This window comes from Rhinoderma darwinii (genome assembly GCF_050947455.1).
Source record: "Rhinoderma darwinii isolate aRhiDar2 chromosome 10 unlocalized genomic scaffold, aRhiDar2.hap1 SUPER_10_unloc_11, whole genome shotgun sequence".
In the NCBI taxonomy this organism is placed as follows: domain Eukaryota; kingdom Metazoa; phylum Chordata; class Amphibia; order Anura; family Rhinodermatidae; genus Rhinoderma; species Rhinoderma darwinii.
This window is the reverse complement of record NW_027461831.1, coordinates 333,658-342,882: the sequence shown is the minus strand read 5'-3', so window position 1 is coordinate 342,882 and position 9,225 is coordinate 333,658. Positions and strand designations below refer to the sequence as shown.

Genomic DNA, 9,225 nt, shown 5'->3' with positions numbered 1-9,225 from the left:
GGATAATTTCTTCAAGCTCCTGCTGGTCCATGACAATCAGTTAAGTGTACTCACAATTTTGTAATAACAAATCCCTGCGCAGTAACGGCCAGAAGAGGAAGTTGTCTTCCCTCCTTGCCCTTATAAACCCAGAACGGGGAGGGTGGGTAAGACCGCCCTATATCCCCACAAAAAATGCCCTATAGGCGGGTACCCCATACCCTATAGGCCCCACTAATGTAAACACTACATGGAACAATCCCCCTAGCATAACGTGGCTTAGTTAACCCCTTCATTGCCACCCAGTCATGGGCACAACGGCCAATAAGCCTGAGTGCCTTCAATTACGAGGTCTGGTATACAAGGTGATAATGAGGTGACCTCTACTGACCTGCATATTCTGATAGTAGCTCAATACATTCACCAGATTGAGGACCAACATCGACCACTCTATGATCTTTGCTGTCATTTCACTGATCTGTGAAAAAATATCAAAATATCAAAATTAATACATTAAAAATTGCACAAAGCAAGAACTTTCTGCCCGGGCCGAGGTTTTTCTGCATTCATGTTTACTGCATGGAGCCATGTGACTGACGGCGATGCCAAAACGGACCTGACCCATTGTCATGTGACACCACATCCATTACATTGCGGACGTCACGATCAAAATGGTGCAGAGAACGAGCACAAAGATTATAGGTCCAATTGTATTCCTATAGAACGGCTTCTAGGGGTATAAATAAAATCTATCCAATGATCAGGAATATTTGATAAGCTCATTAATGCCGGATTAAAGGAATTTTACATCCACTGATTTGTACCAGCGGCTCAGCATGTCAATAACTTTATATTATGTATGAGATATACTGTACATATCTTTACACATTGATCTCCAGCACACAGGTGGGTGTATACTGATACCCTACCTCCAATGACTGTATTGGAATTCCATATTGCCGCTCTCCGTTCCACCCAGAAGACGTAAGAATGCCCAAGGATCCATATAACGGGGCGTGAACCTAGAAAGAAACAAATAAACTTAATGCAAAATCAAATCCGGACGGATATAACGAGCGAAACAATTTGAACGCCACCGCCCGATACGCCGAACATCCTCATCAGATAGGCCGAAACCGCTGGCCGATGTAGCGGCTCCAATGCGGAATGAATGTGTTCTGAAATCCTTTGGGGGAAAGCCAGCACGGGTTAAGGCTGACCGAAATATTGCCGTGAACTGGAACCTACCTAGTGAGCGGTTTTTCCATCGGCATGGGAGAAAAATTGGGTACCTGACACACGAACATCTGTATAAAGCGTGACGGCCCAGACAGGGCAGGCTGGCCCAGGAACCGGCCTTAAAGATACCCAACAACATCTGCCAAATATGTCTGTCTTGGATTTCCGTATGGCGAATCGAATCCCAGAGCTGGATAACGCCACATCATTTGCTAACAAACCGCCCGGGCGGGCCGCCGACATGGCAATCAATTTCCGAAATCCGTAACGCTGCAAAAAAGGCCAAAGCAAAGGCCGCTGTAAACAAGGATATTTCAAAATGGGAAGAACAAACGTCTTTAAGGACCTGTAACAACTTTATTAGGATGGGGACGGAAACAGGGCGTCTAGGGCAGAGCGAACGGTAAACCTGCCAATTAAAACGTGAAAGGGCGTCAGCTACATTATTTTGAACACCGGGAATATGACGGGCCCTAATTTGAATGTTGTGCTGCAAGCATCTTAAAACCAAACGTCTAATTAGAACCACAACCGGCGCAGAAGAGGAAGTTAAATGGATAACGGCATGAACCACGCTGGCATTATCAGACCAGAACACCATAGACGAATTTGCTAACTTCTCACCCCACAACTCTATCAATATATTCGTTCCATGCTATATTTTCCCTGGTATCGTGAGACAAATGCGGACCGAGGGGGGGGGATACCGCAAAAATAAGTATCCCTGAAGGCGGGCAACGACGGGGATGCCATTGACGTGGATGCCTCCACTAGCGTTTTACCTGCCTCCACCTGCGAGGCCGGCACGGATGGAGTCACTGGGGCTCCCGCCAACAGGGATCGCAACACATTAAAAACATCAACATCAGACGTTCCCCCTGAACTCCAAGCCCGAAGGCAGTCATACTCACCGTATCCTGATGCCGATACCGGGACCACAGCCGTCGAGGGTGTCGGTAGAGGTACAGGTGCTGCGGGTGCTACTGGTACCACCGCAACGATTGGTCTTGCTGAGCGACGGCGAGCAGAGGCGTGGTTGCTATGGCGACGTCGGTCATGGCTGTCCCGCGGACTGCCGAGGTGTGACGACCCAGTGCGTGAGCTCTCTGACCTTGAACTGTAGCTTGACCTTGATGGCGACCTCCTATGCCGTTTATGATGTCTAGTTGACCGTCGAGATGAGCGGCGCCAGGATGAACAGCGAGAACGGGAACGGCGGGTCCGGTTGGTATCCCTTGAGCTAACCGAAGAGGCCCTCTCAGTATTCTCTGCCAGTGGGTAAGCCAGAACCCAAACCTGCGGGTATGACGAACGCAGGCCGTGTAGGGGGAGGTGGTGGTGGTTGCTGCACCCTAGGTAGCTCCTGTTCGCCGGGGAAGAAGTCCTCTTCACTGTCCCCCACAGAGCCATCATCCCCGTCGTTCAACGGAGGTGGGGGGAGTCTCATGCCATCCCCCCTGCTACAGTACCTGGGAGGGAGTGCTGAGCGGCTATCCCCCCAGATGCAGTACCTGCTGTTCTCCTTAACGCTGGTGAGCCCCCCTCGGCAGATCTACTGTATGCGTTGGTGGAGTGCGGGTGGTCGAGCTCCTTGCAGCCCCGGGGCGAGGCCTAGCACGGCCCAAGCTGGTGGGAGATGTCATACCCGACGATGGAGGAATGATATCCTCGTCGGGCCCCTTAGCCACCTCTCACTGTTCTTGCGGCGAGAGTGCGGTGTGCGCATGTGTGGCCTGTCTAGCCGCCATTGAGCGAACTCTACTGTCGCCGGAGGGGGATAGACGTGCTTGCGGCCTGGAGCGGCGGGAGGATCGTCGCGCAGGGGGTGTGCCAGGTAGGGAAGACGCCGGTGCCACAGTCTCTTGAATAAGAGACAGCAGCCATACAGAAACCTCGTCCTGCATCCGGATACGGATAATTTCTTCAAGCTCCTCCTGGTCCATGACAATCAGTTAAGTGTACTCACAATATTGTAATAACAAATCCCTGCGCAGTAACGGCCAGAAGAGGAAGATGTCTTCCCTCCTTGCCCTTATAAACCCAGAACGGGTAGGGTGGGTAAGACCGCCCTATATCCCCCAAAAAAATGCCCTATAGGCAGATACCCCATACCCTGTAGGCCCCACTAATGTAAATACTACATGGAAAAATCCCCCTAGCATAACGTGGCTTAGTTAACCATTTCATTGCCACCCAGTCATGGGCACAACGGCCAATAAGCCTGAGTGCCTTCAATTACGAGGTCTGGTATACGAGGTGATAATGAGGTGACGTCTACTGACCTGCATATTCTGATAGTAGCTCAATACATTCACCAGAATGAGGACCAACGTCGACCACTCTATGATCTTTGCTGTCATTTCACTGATCTGTGAACAAATATCAAAATATCAAAATTAATACATTAAAAATTGCCCAAAGCAAGAACTTTCTGCCCGGGCCGAGGTTTTGCTGCATTCATGTTTATTGCATGGAGCCATGTGACTGACGGCGGCGATGCCAAAACGGACCTGACCCATTGTCATGTGACACCACATCCATTACATTGCGGACGTCACGATCAAAATGGTGCAGAGAACGAGCACAAAGACTATAGGTCCAATTGTATTCCTATAGAACGGCTTCTTGGGGTACAAATAAAATCTATCCAATGATCAGGAATATTTGATAATCTCATTAATGCCGGATTAAAGGAATTTTACGTCCACTGGTTTGTACCAGCGGCTCAGCATGTCAATAACTTTATATTATGTATGAGATATACTGTACATACCTTTACACATTGATCTCCAGCACACAGGTGGGTGTATACTGATAACCTACCTCCAATGACTGTATTGGAAATCCGTATTGCCGCTCTCCGTTCTACCCAGAAGACGTAAGAATGCCCAAGGATCCAGATGACGGGGCGTGAACCTAGAAAGAAACAAACTTAATGCAAAATCAAATCCGGACGGATATAACCAGCGAAACAATTTTGACACCACCGCCCGATACGCCGAACATCCTCATCAGATAGGCCGAAACCGCTGGCCGTGGTAGCGGCTCCAATGCGGAATGAATGTGTTCCGAAATCCTTTGGGGGGAAAGCCAGCACGGGTTAAGGCTGACCAAAATATTGCAGTGAACTGGAACCTACCTAGTAAGCGGTTTTTCCATAGGCATGGGAGAAAAATTGGGTACCTGACACACGAACATCTGTATAAAGATGTACTCGAACATCTGTATATATTATGTATGAGATATACTGTACATATCTTTACATATTGATCTCCAGCGCACAGGTGGGTGTATACGGATACCCTACTTCCAATGACTGGTAATTTATTATATAGGAAAATAACGTTTCTTATGTTTAGTAAGTGTCTTATAGGATTTACTACACTTTTATGTGAGATAAATGTTAATATAATAGATATATAGCAAGGACAGTACCGCTGCTTTCTATTCAGCATCTTCCTGCAAGAAGCTGAACAATGTTACCAGATGGCGCTGTGTTACACCAGCATGTCGCCATCTGACGGCCAAGATCAGAAAATGAAGGGAAATGATCACCTCAGTATCTGATGTTTCCTACATGTGAACCTAAAGACAAGGACAATTGGATTCCATTCAAATATTATTTAAGAAAGGATACAGAAAACCACTAAGGTCACGGCCATTATGGAGGACGCCAGTCTGAAATGGCTGATGACTCTTCGGCTTTTCGGGCACTTTGTAGAGGAGTATGGACTGCCAAAGGTTGTAAAGGCTGCCAAACCCGAATGCAATGAAAGCGCAAATCCGGTGAGTCATTAAATAACGGTAGGTCTAGAAAACAAGCAGACAGAGGTTACAGCAAATCTTATGGAACTAATCACTAATTTACCCTCAGAACTTCCCATTAAATCCTAAATAACGTGTTCTGATATAATAACCCCGGAGACATAATGGATATAGTGGGGGACTCGTGCTTGGGACTCCTCTCTGTTAGATGGAGCAGACACACATCTACTACATGGTCGTCCATTCATTCGAATAAGCCATGTAATACCACTTTAGTGTGTGGCCTCCCGGTGATCACCGCTGATCATGATCACCAGGGGTTCAGCTGCCAGACCCACAGCGATCAGCTGATTACCAGCGGGTCCTTATTTAGTAAAGATGGGAAACCCTATTAACATAAAACATTTATTAACTTACCGAAAACATAGCCATCACGGCCGTCCCAACGCATGATGACCATCCAATTCCCAGGAGGATCTTTTGAACCAAGGTCTGACGATCCCCAAAGGCTTCAGCATGGAGCATAATGAACTTGTAATGTAGAAACGTCAGACCCAGAGCTGAAAAAGAGAAAATGAGCCAAATAAATCCTGTACCACGTGTAAAACAACCTAATAACATCTATGAAGCGCGGACCAAGCGCTAAACCCAACAAGAAACCTACAATAATGGACGGGAACATTTATCTGCATCGTCTGATCCGGACAATTATTATCAATGAAATGAACAAAACTTTATTTATTTTTTACAAAAATCTGATTACTGCTGCATGAAGAGAATATTATAATCACTTCCGTGATTGTTACTTACAGGCAATGGCCATTCCTATGAATCCTATTCTAAACAGGATATTTTCGGGAAAGAAATTTCCAATTTTTTGCGTTTCACTGTAAAACAGAAAAGAAAAAGGTTAATGTTAAATAATATGGAAAAATTGTCAGAATTGTCTCATTTTAACAATCAGCAGTCTGATAATCTATAGGACTGAGGGGATGATGTACATCAGTGGAGGGGGGGCATGGTTGTTGATAACAGTCAGTGTGTAGCCACCAGAGAGCCAGGCCACACACCAAAAGGCAAAGAAGATGGAGAACAGACTGCATGTATACCATGATCATAAATCATTCCCCCCAATGTGCAGAACCAAAACCGTCGGCACCAGCCGGTGCCGACTAATATCCACCACTTCCGGTAAGGTCTGCAACGATCTTAGGCCCCTCAGGCCGCTCCAATAGATCTCTGCATCCTGGAATCCTAGTGATTTTCCTCCGAGCCCTATAGCCGCTCTCCGTTCAGCCCAAAAAACATATGAATGGCCCATTATCCATACTGACGGCCGGTAATCTAGAAAATAAAAGAAATTAGTGCAGAACCAAATCGGGGCGAACGCATCAGAGCGCTAGTGCCCTATACGACACACCTCAGTATCGGTCAGGCCCAAATAGCTGGTGGTAGTAGCCACTCCAATGCGAAATGAGTGGGTGCCAAAGTTCCCAGGGGGAGGCCGACAGATGACAATGCCTTTTTAAATACTGCAGAGAACTGAAATTTTGTAAGGGGGCTGCCGTGAATATGCGTCATAAACTGAGAGCCACAGTTACGCAAACTTAAGTAGGAAGATGCTAAAGCAACAGGGCAACCCGCACCCCCGATTGCCCACAACGAAACCCAGCAGCCCCTGCCAAAAATATCTGTCTTCGATCATCAATGTATTCTAAAACCTTGGCCGGATTCAGACAAACTAACGTCCTCAAATAAAAGGCAGCTCGGCCGCGTAGCACTATGGGGAACTAACTCAGGTATCCGCAGAGCACCAAAAAAGGAAAAAGCCACGGCTAACAGGGCCGAGTCAAACATAGAAGCACATACCTCAGGTAAACAATGCAAAAGTTTTAATAGAATTGCAAAAGAAATCGGACGCCTAGATTGGAACTGCCGACTTCTTCCACCCCTTAATGGACTGCAAAATAAAGAAGGATTTTGTGACATTGGCCCACCCATGAAGCTTAAAGAAAAATGCCAGACCCATAAGGTGACGAAGCGCAACTGCTCAGCCAAACCCGACAAATATTCCATAATATAGGCTAAACGAGGATGTTCCGGAGGACCAATAATACGTTCCCCTACAACTTTCAACCACTCGTTCCATGCATTACCATAAGCCGTCCGGGTAGATCGAGCAAGTGATGCCCTGACGAAAGGCACTAACTGGGATCCGGCAGTCTCCATAGCCCATCCGGGCACTCCGTCCCCTCCTGTTCTGCCTGCGGGAACAATAAATGAAACTGGAAATTAAAACAAGAAAGAGCATCAGCAATTTTATTGTCAACACCTGGAACGTGACGAGCCCTGAACTGGATATTATGTTGTAAGCATCGCAGCACCAGCCAATAAACAATACCTGCCCGCTAATTTTGTGAGCAATTCTAAATGTGTTTTCAGCATTTTAATGATAGGTAGAGTTTGTTAAGATCTACATTAATCACGTTATATAACTAGGAATAATTTACAGTCGCTGTAAGGGTGTCAGTGCACTGTGTTTTTAATCTGATGGTATATCATCTGGCGCAGTGAACTGGTGGCTGGTTTTTCCGCTCAATCCCTTCTTTGTTTACGCTGCTTGACATTGTCCTCCTTGGAAGAAAAGCCGTTTGTGTGTCCGTTCGCTGCAGTCACTGAGCCGTTCTGGTAATCTTTCCTTCGGGAAGAGGCTTTCTTGTATGTCTCAATGTAGAAATTGGTAAAGAGGATGATGAGAGAGATCATGTAGCAGTTCTGGAAATACAGCCATCCCATGGGGACTGCACAGCGCCAAATCATTGCACAGCTGGTCTGAGTCATTGTTAGGACGAACTGGGTCAGCTGGCACTGGGTGATGTATTTCTTCCACCACAGATAAGGTTACATGGCTGGTATAGCTGATAGTCCGTAGTAAAAGTACATGATGACATGGATAAAGCTTTTGAGAGTAGCACCAAAGTAGGAGTGTCCACAAGGCACCCAGTTCATGACAAACCACCAGTTGTTTAGCATGGACGCATGGTGATAGACATGTAGGACGGTGATCTGGTGATTGTTCTTGCGGAGAATAAAGAAGAAAGTGTCCATGAATTCAATGAGCTTGGAAATGTAGTACCACCAGAGGACTCGAGTTATCTTCATGTCTGCATCACCTCCACTGTGAGTGTCCTGGCAGAAAAAGTTGTATCCTCCTTTCCCATACTCCTGTTACCAGCTCATAAAACATGTACAGCGAGAGCAGTGTAAGGCCAATGTTATAAACTACAAGAATCCCTCTGCAGGAAACTGGTGGTCTGTTTTTCCTGTACTTCGGTCCTAAATAAATACAGGACGGTGCAAACAAATGAGGGGATGTAATTATCTAACATGAACCATCATTTTACTCGCGGGTCTCTTGGTCCAAGCAAGTTGTCTATATATACATTCACTGCTTTATCCATGGCCTCCATTTCTTAAACCGTTCTTTGGCTGCAGCCCGGGTACCGTTATATTCCCAGCGGCTTCACTTTCCTGTATGACTCCTGGCTCAGAGGAGGCACTAGCTGTGTGTGACTCTGCTCCAATTGCAACTTTTTAACCGACAAGGCTGAAACGAACAGGGATTGTAATTTCTATCCCTAAAAAGGAAACCGGGACCCTCGGTTTTCTCTAGGGAAAGTGGAACACCAAGTAGAAATTGGCATTACGGTGACGCAGGGGGGCCAACAAAGACAAAATCGTCTAAATAGTGCGTAATGGACGCAGTGCCGATTTGCTCCTGGAGAACTGATTCAAGCAACAAACTAAACACCTCGAAATAAAAGCATGAAATTGAACAACCCATGGGAAGGCACATGTCATAGTAATATTGGCAACCCAATAAATGAAAGCAATCCTCATGGACCGGCAACATCCGGAACGCTCACTCGATGTCAGATCATAAGGGCCCTGCACCCGGAACTACAAACTAAATCGACAACTTGATCGAACAAAACATAAGACACCGCTGCAATATCCTTGCGAATACCGTCATTAACAGAACGAGCCTTAGGGTATGACAAGTGGTGAATTAAACAAAATGTTTCCACCTCCTTTTTAGCGACCACACAAAGAGGTGAAACACGGAGATTAGGAAAAGGTAAAAAATAAAAAGTTCCCGCCATGCGACCTAAACTCACCTCTGTCCCAACCTTGTCCTTCACAACAGCTGGAAATTCGTTAGCTGACTTTAAAGAGGCTCTG

At 46.5% G+C, this 9,225-nt stretch overlaps 1 pseudogene; it reads right to left on the bottom strand.

Annotated features, from left to right (window-relative positions):
- Positions 1–7,409: 7,409 nt before the first annotated feature.
- Positions 7,410–8,493, bottom strand: LOC142697946 (very long chain fatty acid elongase 5 pseudogene; annotated as a pseudogene).
- Between the last annotated feature and the right edge of the window lie 732 nt (positions 8,494–9,225).